The 12,016-nt window shown below is 41.6% G+C and overlaps 1 protein-coding gene across 4 annotated transcripts in view; it reads right to left on the bottom strand.

Moving 5' to 3' along the window:
* The window catches only part of ipcef1 (interaction protein for cytohesin exchange factors 1), a 117,948-nt gene that overhangs the window by 75,566 nt on the left and 30,366 nt on the right, over positions 1 to 12,016 (bottom strand). The window contains exon 1 of one of the 4 annotated variants that reach the window (XM_072265337.1): positions 6,394 to 6,438. The exons of the other annotated variants lie outside the window; for them this stretch is intronic. The gene's annotated coding sequence lies outside the window, so the exon portion shown is untranslated. Of the gene's footprint in view, positions 1 to 6,393; positions 6,439 to 12,016 lie in introns of those variants that run through there. 4 annotated transcript variants of the gene reach the window in all.

Here is a 12,016-nt window from a genome sequence, read left to right as displayed (position 1 = left end):
TCTCATACACCCTACTCAGCATCAGAAAAACACAAAGCACTTCAAGTGCACAGCTCATCACCAACTTCTCAAGGGCAGTAATGATTGGGCAATGCTCACAGCACAAAATATATAAAGACATTGGTGAATCGGATTGTTTAATGCTAACTTGTAATTCCGTGGTCACTATTACCGATTAGCTGAGTTGAATTCCTGGCACGAGGAGATTTGACATTATGTTTGTAAACTATTTGTTTCGGCTTCTAGATTACCTGCCCAGGGACACAACTAACACACAGAAAATGCTGGAGGAGCTCAGCAGGCAGAAAAGAGTACAGCCAAAGGGTTTCAGCCCAAAATGTCGACTGTACTCTTTTTCATAGATGCTGCCTGGCCTGCTGAGTTCCTCCAGCATTTTGTGCTTGGGTTTCCAGCATCTGCAGATTTTCTCTTGTTTGTGCAGGGACAGAACTAGCTGATTTTTGTATGTTAATTTGAACTTCGTAGCTGTGGACTGGCTTTCATGAATTGCAGTTCTGAATATTATTTACTTACTTCTATTGTTTGCGCTATTTGTTAATTTGCTGCACATCGGGTGTTTAACGGACTTTTTTTTTAAACGTGGGTTCCACTGGGTTTCTTTATTTTGTGGCTGCCTGTATGAATCTCAAGGTTGTAAATAGCATACATACTTGGAAAATAAATGTACCTTGAACTTTGAACTTTAAATCATTGCCGCTTACTCCATTTCCCCCATGTTACCCTCAACTCCATGCAGCCTTATCTAATGGATAAGTCTTTTAAGCAGGCACCTTATTGAATACCTTCTGGAAATCTAAATATATAACATCTATCTGTTCCCTCCTATCCACTCTGTTTGTGATATCCTCAAAGAACTCCAGTAAATTTGTTGAGATGTGTCTCTATTTCTTCCTTAATGATAGCTTCAAGCATTTTCCTGACTCCAAACTAACTGGCCATATCCTTACCTCCTTTTACTTACATCTTTTTTTTTGAACAGTGGTGTGACATTCTCTGTCTTCCACTCCACAGGGACCTGCCCAGAATCTGGAAGACGTTTGTAAATTATCACTAATGCTTCTAACATAATTTCTGCCATTTTTTTTCAGTACTTTGGGATGCATTCCATCAGGACCAGGGATGTGTTTACCTTTAAGCCCACTAGTTTGCTTGGCATTCCCCCTGTAGTGATAAAGGTTGTACTGGGGTTGTCACCTCCCATTGTACCAATAACTTCTCTTTGGTATGTTACAAAGACTGACAGACAATAGTTGCTCAAAGTGTCGGTCATTTCTGTATTACCCAATATTAATTCCCATTTCTCATCTTCCAAAGAGCATATGATCACTTTAGCCATCCTTTTCTGCTTTACATAATCAAAGCCTTTTTATTAACCGTTTTTATTTTTTGTGCTAGTTTACTTTTGCAATATATCTTCCTTTTCTTTATTGCTTGCTTGGTGGCTCTTCTGTTGTTGTGCCATCACTGTATGTTGGGAGACACAGGGGATTGCAGGAGGTGGAATCAGGGTGTGACGTTTCAGGCCAAGACCCTGATTTATGATTGAGAGAGTAAAAGGTAGAAAGCCAATATAAAGAGGTTCAGGGGTGGGTGAGGCAGGAACTGGCAATCAGTAGCTGGATCCAAGTGAGGAGGGGCAGATAGAGCAGGGTGGGAAAAGGCAGAATAGAGATTGAAGCTGGGAGCTGATTGTTGGAGATCACAAATGCTGAAGTTTGTAGAAAAGTGCATTCACTAAAAGATATATAAATTTTAAATTAAAATTGTAGTGCAAAATGTAGTGCCAGTGATTCACTGCTGAACAGCAATTTAAACTCAAACATGCATTCCTCAAAGTTTTTCTTGGAAGCTGGGTCAACCTCAAGAACTTGATGGCAACTGGGATTTAAATGGAAGGCATTAGTTTACCAATAGAAAGTAAATTTTCGCTTAGACATTATTAAAATGTTGTTTGTAAATCTTTAATATTATTTACTGTCATAGAAAGAGGCCCTTTGGCCCATCTAATCTATACCATCAACCTACATCTGGACCAAAGCTTGTCATACCTCTCCCATTCAGGTACCTATCCAAATTTCCATTAAATGCTGAAATCGAAAATGTGGATGCATTTTAATTAATAACAAGAATTTTAATGATAGCATTTTAAGAAATGAATTTCACATGATTTAAAATGATACTCAACTTTAAGTTTTAAAGTAAAGTGGATTCAATTTAATTGGGACATATCGAGACCAGTACATTTTAGCCCAATTTAGCGGCTGCTCCAATTAGCCAAAGTTTCAATGAAATAGTTAAAAGGTATAAAAAAAGACAAACTACTGTCCTACTAAGGAACAAATTATGTATTTAAAAACAAATTAGAACACTATCAATTCTACTGCAGTACTATAAATCTGTGCATTAGTTTCCAATACTTATCGAAGGAAAAAATCATGTGCATTGTGTTCTTCCGACTGTAAGTGAACATAATCAGACACCTAGTACAGACAATTGACTGCCTATACATAATGATAAAAATTAAAAGTGTAAAAGGTAGAAAGCCAATATAAAGAGATTCAGTGCTTTAATTTTCACTGTAACGTTCAAGATAATTGATGCAACCTTCAAATTGTTCATAGTTTGTAACCTGAAGAAGTGAACTCATTTCATTTTCACTCCTGGCCAGTTCTGACATCTCCAAGCCTGAATGCTTGAAAGTGACGTGAACAAAACGTTTCTGAATTGTCTTACTGATTAGTAATCACCAACTAAGTCACTGCATTTTGAACAGAAACATACAAATGTGATGCTAGTTAAAAACTGTACGGTCTGAGCATAGTTAACTGTCCAACAGTCACATGATATGCACGTGACCTATGCTCATTAAAAACTTTGGCAACAGGCTCCTGCCCCAGTTAAGCGACATGGTATCCTGAATAAAAAAAGGGAATCCCAGCTGCTTTCTAGATTTTTAAAAAATTTAACCGTTGTCCCAAATAACTAGCTGCCTTGATCAACCAATGGCCCAATTAACCATAATCCACTGTTCTTTCATAGAAAATTCTTGGAATTAATTTATAATTCCAAGAATTTGTTATAAATATAATTTCTAATAAAGTTGAAGTGTTTTTAAGTTCCTTAAGTTTAAAAATATGCATAATTATACATTTCAGTTATTGGTTGAATGGTTTTCAATGTTTTTAGTGTCTCAAAAATATTGAGAGATTCTAAAAATATAAAGGCTGGCAATTCTGGGTATGTGACATTCAGCTGCTGGTCAACTGTCAATTCTCTTTCACAGTTTGTAGGCAGGGCTAGTTTCTCACTACCCATGTGATACACATTTAAACGTGATGGACTAGGGTCTTACTGTGGAGAATCTTCCCAAGGGTTACCTGCTGGAAAAGTAACCAAATGTTAACTTGCTTTTAAACCAAGGTCTGTGGAGAATTGACAATGCTCACCGCTGGTAGAAAACTTAAACCATCCACTTATGCTGCTGATCCCACTGTCTCAAACTGTCCTCACAATAGGCAATTTCAGTAATTTCCTCAATTTGTATTAACCCTATAAGAACTGAAAGAAAACCAAAATGCAATTAGATACACAGAAGGATATCTGCACAAGATTAACTAATATGCTGCTTTCAGTAGTGAATAGTGACAATAGTATTGTGCAACATTACTATACTGACCTCTGCTCACAGTCCTCACCACCATTCCCAACACGGACCACCACTCACAGTCCACACCACCATTCCCAACACCGACCACCACTCACAGTCCTCACCACCATTCCCAACACTGACCACCACTCACAGTCCTCACCACCATTCCCAACACTGACCACTACTCACAGTACTCACCACCATTCCCAACACAAACCACCACTCAGTCCTCACCACCATTCCCAACACTGACCAGTACTCACAGTCCTCACCACCATTCTCAACACTGACCACCACTCACAGTCCTCACCACCATTCCCAACACTGACCACTACTCAGACCTCACCACCATTCCCAACACTGACCACTACTCAGACCTCACCACCATTCCCAACACTGACCACTACTCACAGTCCTCACCACCATTCCCAACACTGACCACCACTCACAGAGCTCACCACCATTCCCAACAATGACCACTACTCACAGTACTCACCACCATTCCCAACACAAACCACCACTCAGTCCTCACCACCATTCCCAACACTGACCAGTACTCACAGTCCTCACCACCATTCCCAACACTGACCACTACTCACAGTCCTCACCACCATTCCCAACACTGACCACTACTCAGACCTCACCACCATTCCCAACACTGACCACCACTCACAGTCCTCACCACCATTCCCAACACTGACCACCAATCACAGTCCTCACCACCATTTCCGACACTGACCACTACTCACAGTCTTCACCACCATTCCCAACACTGAGCACTGCTCACAGTCCTCACCACCATTCCAGCACTGACCATTACTCAGCCTTAACCACCATTCCCAACACTGACCACCACTCACAGTCCTCACCACCATTCCCAACACTGACCACTACTCACAGTCCCAACCACCATTCCCGACACTGACCACTACTCAGTCCTCACCACCATTCCCGACACTGACCACCACTCACAGTCCTCACCACCAAACCCACTGACCACTACTCACAGTCATCACCACCATTCACAACACTGACCACCACTCACAGTTCTCACCACCATTCCCAGCACTGACGACAACTCACAGTCCTCACCGCCACTCACAACACTGACCACCACTCACAGTCCTCACCACCATTCCCAGCACTGACGACAACTCACAGTCCTCACCGCCATTCACAACACTGACCACCACTCACAGTCCTCACCACCATTCCCAACACTGACCACCACTCACAGTCCTCACCACCATCCCCAACACTGACCACTACTCACAGTCCTCACCACCATTCCCAACACTGATCACCACTCACAGTCCTCACCACCATTCCCAACACTGACCACCACAGTCCTCACCACCATTCCCAACACTGACCACCACTCACAGTCCTCACCACCATTCCCAACACTGACCAACAGTCACAGTCCTCACCACCATTCCCAACACTGAGCACTACTCTTTCCGCACCACCATTCCCAATACTGTCCAATACTCACAGTCCTCACCAGCATTCCCAACACTGACCACCACTCACAGACCTCACCACCATTCCCAACACTGACCACTACTGTGTCCTCACCACCATTCCCGATACTGTCCAGTACTCACAGTCCTCACCACCATTCCCAACACTGACCACCACTCACAGTCCTCACCACCATTCCCAACACTGACCACCACTCACAGTCCTCACCACCATTCCCAACACTGAGCACCACCCACTGTTCTCACCACCATTCCCAACACTGACCACAACTCTCAGTCCTCACTACCATTCCCAACACTAACCACCACTCACAGTCCTTACCACCATTCCCTATACTGACTAGTACTCACAGTCCTCACCACCATTCCCAACACTGACCACCACTCGCAGCCTCCATCCTCTGGTGCCTTCTGTAACTCTTGCCCTCTGTCGGCTTCCTTCCTTTGCTATGAATAGTTTACTTCAAATCCCAAGAAGAGGTGGCATGTAGAAGTCAAATTGATTAAAGCTGTGTGACAAAGCCATGAGCATAAATACTCAAGTAGTGAGTGCATTGTTAATGAGACAACTGCACTATTGGAGATGGCTTGATGTCCTGTAATTAAATCTTTTAAAATACTTCCAACTGGAGTTGCCAAAAGATGCCTGTCTCATCTGCTCCCTGTGGAAAGCATTCAAAATTCCCACTAGAATAATTTCGTTTACAGTCTCCAAGGCAATATTTAGCATTTATGTTTGGCCCAAAATCCACAAAAGAAACAAATAAATTCTATAAAGAAATTCTTCTTACCACACCCTTGGAGACAAATTTAAATTGGCATTTTCTCATCACTATGTACCCGATCTTTTCTTCTCATCACTTGATCTTCATTTCCCAAGGAAAGAGAGCATAAATCCGTTTTCAGCTCTTTCTGCATTCCGCTAATCACTATCATCTCCACCACTAATATCTAGAAGTGTTGGCCTGACAACCTAAAATGGAGTTCTTGAGTCATCTTGCTTTTCCTAACAGCTGCATCCCAATATCAGAGGGGAAATAATTAAGAGGTAGGTTGAGGAATTTGTGCATAACAACATCATGTCTCACAAAGATAGGATTAAAGCAACTGTGCTAAAACCAGACCCAACTGAATTGCCAAAAATAGCTGCAAGGCACAATATTAAAAAGTGAGCTAAGATTAAAAATGTATCCACTTTTACATCAGTTATCAATATGGAGTCATCAGCAGAGAACTTACCTAACATAAACTAATAGAGTCCGAACTAAACCTGCAGATGTTCACACAGCATGGTTCAATGTGCTGTAAAGTTTTTGTGAAGAAAGTAACTTTATCAGGCTTGCACTCTTCCCCTTTTTAACATTTGGGTGGTGCAATGTATTGAGACAGACAGTTTCAAATTTAATATATAGTGTAAAATAATTTGAAAAAAATGATCAGAATGTAAAAAGATCATTGAGAAAAGAAAGAATGAAAACTACGTACCAAGTCCTTCCAGTCACTGACCCTCTTGAAAGTTATATTGGTTAATGACACACTATCAAATTGTACAGGAAGCTTTAGCTCAAACTGGTCAGCACTGCAAATAACTTGAGCAGAAAGGAACATTCAACAACATATTTTCAGACATTGGCTAAAATGCTTTCCTGTAACTGTTAGATAAGTCCTCAACACCAGAAGTGGATCATTTTTATCTCTTAAAGCAGCCCAAACTTTAAAATACTATTTTGGATTAACATGTGTTGTCTTCTTTGGGCTATTCCTCTTTTCTAGTTTTAACAACCCTTGCAGCTAGATCCAATGTAGAGCTCAGGGCAAAATGGCAAACTTGCTGTGATTCAGTGCAGGAGGAAATTATGAAATCCATCCAGGGGGCACAATTTTGGATTTATGACCTGGTGTGAACAGCAAAATTTTTCAGCTACATAGACTTGGAGACAATGTCTCACCAAGTTCAAAAGGCACAGGATAGATATCTCCTGCAGAAGATGAAGTTCTCAAATGGCAGGGGTAGGCAACTGTGGCTGACAAGGGAAGTTAAGGACTGCATAAAAGCCAAGGAGAGAGCATATAAGGTAGCAAAAGTGAGTGGGAAATTGGATGATTGGGAAGCTTTTAAAATCCAACAAAAGGCAACTAAACAGCTATAAGGGAAAAGATGAAATATCAGGGCAAACTAGCCAATAATATAAAGCAGGATACCAAAAAAATTTTTCAGTTATATAAAGGGTAAAAGGGAGGTGAGAGTTGATATTGGACCACTGGAAAATGATACTGGTGAAGTAGTAATTGGGGACTAAGAAATGGCGGATGAACTTAATGGGTACTTTGCATCTGTCTTCACTGTGGAAGACACTAGTAGTGTGTCAGATGTCCGTGAGTGCCATTGCTATTCGAAAGGGAAAAAGTGCTAGGCAAGCTCAAAGATCTTAAGATGGATAAATCATCTGGACCAGATGGACTACATCCCAGAGACCTGAGAGGGGTTGCTGAAGAGATAACGGATGCATTGGTCATGTTCTTTCAAGAATCACTTGATTCTGGCATGGTCTCAGAGGACTGGAAGATTGCAAATGTTACTCCACTCTTTAAGAAGGGAGGAAGGCAAAAGCAAGGAAATTATAAGCCAATTAGCCTAATCTCAGTAGTTGGGAAAGTGTTGGAGTCTATTATTAAGGATGAGGTTTTGGGGTACTTGGAGACTAATGATAAAATAAATCAAAGTCAGCATGGTTCCTGTGAAGGTAAATCTTGCCTGACAAATCTGTTGCAGTTCTTCGACAATGGTGGACAAAGGAGAGGTAGTGGATGTCATTTACTTGGATTTTCAGAAGGCATTTGATAAGGTGCCACACATGAGACTGCTTAACATGATAAAATCCCATGGCGTTACAGGAAAGATACTGACACGGATAGAGGAATGGCTGACAAGAGGAGGCAGTGAGTAAGAATAAAGGGGGCCTTTTCTGTTTGACTGCCTGTGTTTAGTGGTATTCCTCAGGGGTCAGTATTGGGGCCGCTATTTTTCACATTGTTCGTCAATGATTTGGATAATGGAATTGATGGCCTTGTGGCAAAGTTTGTGGGTAATATGAAGGTAGGTGGACAGGTAGGTAGTGCTGAGGAAGCAATGCAATTGCAGCAAGACTTAGACAAGTTGGAAGAATAGGGAAAAAGGTGGCAGATGGAATACAGTGTTGGGAAATGTATGATACTGCATTTTGGTAAAAGGAACAATAGTGCGGACTATTATCTAAATGGGAAGAAGTTTCAAACATCAGAGGTGCAGAGGAACTTAGGAGTCCTCGTGCAAGACTCCCAGAGGGTTAATTTACAGGTTGAGTCTGTGGTAAAGGCGGCAAATTCAGTGTTGGCATTTATTTCAAGGGGAATAGAATATGAAAGCAAGGAGATAATGCTGAGCCTTTATAAGACACTAGACAGGCCACATTTGGAGTATTGTCAACAGTTTTGGGCCCCATATCTCAGAAACTATGTGGTGTCATTGGAGAGAGTCCAGGAGGTTCACAAGGATGATTCCGGGAATGAAGGGGTTAACATATGAGGAGCACTTGGCAGCTTTGGGCCTGTACTGACTGGAATTTAGAAGAATGTGTGGGGATCTCATTGAAACCTACTGAACATTGAAAGGACCAGAGAGGGTGGATGAGGAGAGGATGATTTCTATGGTAGGGGTATCCAGAACTAGAGGAACCAACCTCAAAATTGAGGAGCGACCTTTTAGAATAGAGGCAAGGAGGGATTTTCTTTAGTCAAAGAGTAGTGAATCTGTAGAATGCTCTGCCAGAGACTGTGGTGGAGGCCAAGTTTGTGGGTAAATTTAAGGACAAGGTTGATCGTTTCCTGATTGGTCAGAGCATCAAAAGATTTGGCAAGAATGCAGGTGTACAGGGTTGAGTGGAATCTGGGATCAGCCATGATGGAATGGTGGAGCAGACTCGATGGGCTGAATGGCCTAATTCTGCTCCTATGTCTTATGGTCTTGTAGCTAATGTCTGGGCTGAATATTTCATACATTTGAAGTCAATTATGAAACAGATTAATTAATTATAACTCAAAACAGAATTGCTTGTTCTAGAAGCAGCTGAGGCCAATCATGAAAATATTGGATTGAGGTAAATTATGTTGGAGATAATCAATATTTCCATTCTTTTTGGGTGCCACAGTCAGCTGAAGTGGATTTAATTACAGCAAGAAAGCTTTGCTTTCAACCAATTTTCTACTTGCCTGCAGTTGAAAGGAAACTGAAGCCTATTCTTTCCAGATTAGGGTGAATCTTCTCCTTGCCCTCAACAGATTAGCCAGTTTCCCTGACAGCACTGATAAAGAACCAATTCATATGTGTCACAATAATAGGCAAGTTAGTTTTAACTAATAATTTCATTAAATGTTTCTTTTCTTCTGCCTTTTTTTCTAGTCTTCAATGGCAAGATAATATCTTAGATTAGTCATTAAGTCACTCTGAGCAATATTGAGTTCTTTAGCAAGCCAAACCACCCAGATACATTAACTCAACAGAACTAACAAAATACACATTTGTGTTTAAATTGTAAAGAAAAGCATTGCATCAACATCTGTTCAAATTTATTATTTATTTTTTAATTGATGAAATAAAATGTGAAAACTTAATGTCATTTCCTCAAATTGGTATGAAAAGTTGAAAAACTAAACCTAACATTTCCATAAACTATTGTATTCACTACACCACTCCTGGCTTCTTACCAGCAGGTTCTTTTAAAATCTACTTGAAGGATAATTGTCTGTTTGCTTTAGCTGCATATAGGACTGAATTACCACATTTATTTTCTTCAGCTCTCCATCAGCCCCAGAAATAGACAGAACCGACAGCACCAGTGGACCTGTCCAGTCTTATCCATTACTGAGCCAGCCACTGTACCTGTATCTACTTATTTATTGAAAGCTTCCTCATTCATGTCACCATGGAGATATGTTCACACTGCATGCAAAGCAACAGGTTTGAGATGAAAGCAGCCTTATGAGCTGTTAAATATTGCGCCTCATTAATGAAAGCAGCTGCAGCGTTAGATATCTTATTGAGCCAATTTACTTTTGTCACAGTATTGGATCCAAATATCTTGAGCACCTATGCATCTTTAGTGATAATTATGCACATGCCCACAGAATCTATAAGATGGCTCTAAGCAGACTTCTAGGCCTGTTGCTGATGGTGATCTATAGAGCTTTGACCAGCAGCCAATCTGGACACCAGAAGTTTGTAGAGGAGGGGACTTCAGTCAGGTCCACTGTCCCAGGATAAAAGGCAGTAGCTGATTGCAGCAGCAAGAAAAGCATTGACTGGCAACCAACTGGCATTTGGGATTGATTAGTAACAGCAAATTAAAGAAAGGTAGGAGCAAGCAAATGGTGATCTTAAGGTTTTCGCTCTTCAAGGCTTCCATGAAGAGAGACTTCACTCAGAAAGGGAAGAAAAGCTCAAGTCTTTATCTTCTCTTCTTTATATCTGCTCAGCTCGGACAGGAGAGATGCCAGGCAGGATGGTGAAATGCTCCTCTTGCAGGATGTGGGAAGGCAGGGAGACCTCCATTGTCCCTGACGACTACAACTGCGAGAAGTGCATCCAACTGCAGTTTCTAACAAATTGCAATAAAGAGTTGGAGTTGGAGCTGGAACTGGATGAACTCTGAATCATTTGGGAGGCTGATGGGGTGATAGGTAGGACAAATAGAGAGGTAGTTACACCCAAGGTGCGGACACGGGAAACTGGGTGACAGTCAGGAGGGGGAAAGGGGTTAAGGAGACAGTGCAGTGTACCCCTCTGGCCATTCCCCTCAATAATAGGTATATCAGTTTGGAAACTGTTGTGGGGATGACCTAACAGAAGAAAGTCATAGTGGTTGGATCTCTGGCACTGAGCCTGCCTCTGATTCAGGAGGGAAGGAGGAGAAAAGGCATGCTGTGGTGATAGGGGATTTGTTAGGTAGGGGAATGGTCAGGACGTTCTGTGGGTGAGAAAGAGATTCCTGGAGAGAGTGTTGCCTCTGGAATGCCAGAGTCCGGGATATCTCGGATCGAGTCCTCAACATTCTTAAGTGGGAGGGTGAATAGCCAGAAGTCGTCATCCATGTAGGTACCAATGACATGGGTAGGACAAGTGACAAGGTTCTGCATTGGGAGTTTGGGGAATTGGGTGCTAAGTTAAAGGACAGGACCTCCAGGGTTGTGTTCTCAGGATTGCTGACCATACCACATACTAGTGTGGCTAGCACTAGGAAGATTATACAGTTTAATATGTGGCTAGGGAGTTGTAGTAGGGCAGGCATAAGATTTTTGGATCATTTGGCTCTCTTCCAGGGAAGGTGGGACCTATACAGAAGGGTTGTTTTGCACCTGAACTGGAGGGGGACTAATATCCTAGTGGGAAGATTTGTTAATTCTGCACAGTGGGATTTAAATTAGAGTTGCAGGGGGATGGGAACCAGAGTGCCAGAACAGTTAGTGGAGAGGTTGTGGAGGCAGATGTTGGTAAGACCTCAGACAAAGTTAGGAATCAAAAGGTTGAGCATGGTGCAACTAGTGTCCTAAGCTGCCTATATTTCAATGTAAGAAGTATCATAGGAAAGCTGGATAATAGCGCCGAAGATCAGGTAGCTGGTTTACAAACTGAGGCAATGTACAGCAATGAGAGGCTGTTGAAAGGGCAAAATTGCAGTCAATATGATGAGTTCTAATGTAAAAAGTGGACAAATTTGAAAAGGGTGAATACAGGACTGAAGGTGTTGTATTTGAATGCACACAGTATACAGAATAAAGTAGATGAACTTGCAGCACAGTTACAGATTGGCAGGTATGATGTTGTAGG

This window comes from Mobula birostris, chromosome 8 (assembly GCF_030028105.1).
Source record: "Mobula birostris isolate sMobBir1 chromosome 8, sMobBir1.hap1, whole genome shotgun sequence".
In the NCBI taxonomy this organism is placed as follows: Eukaryota; Metazoa; Chordata; class Chondrichthyes; order Myliobatiformes; family Myliobatidae; genus Mobula; species Mobula birostris.
This window is presented reverse-complemented; position numbering and strand designations above follow the sequence as displayed.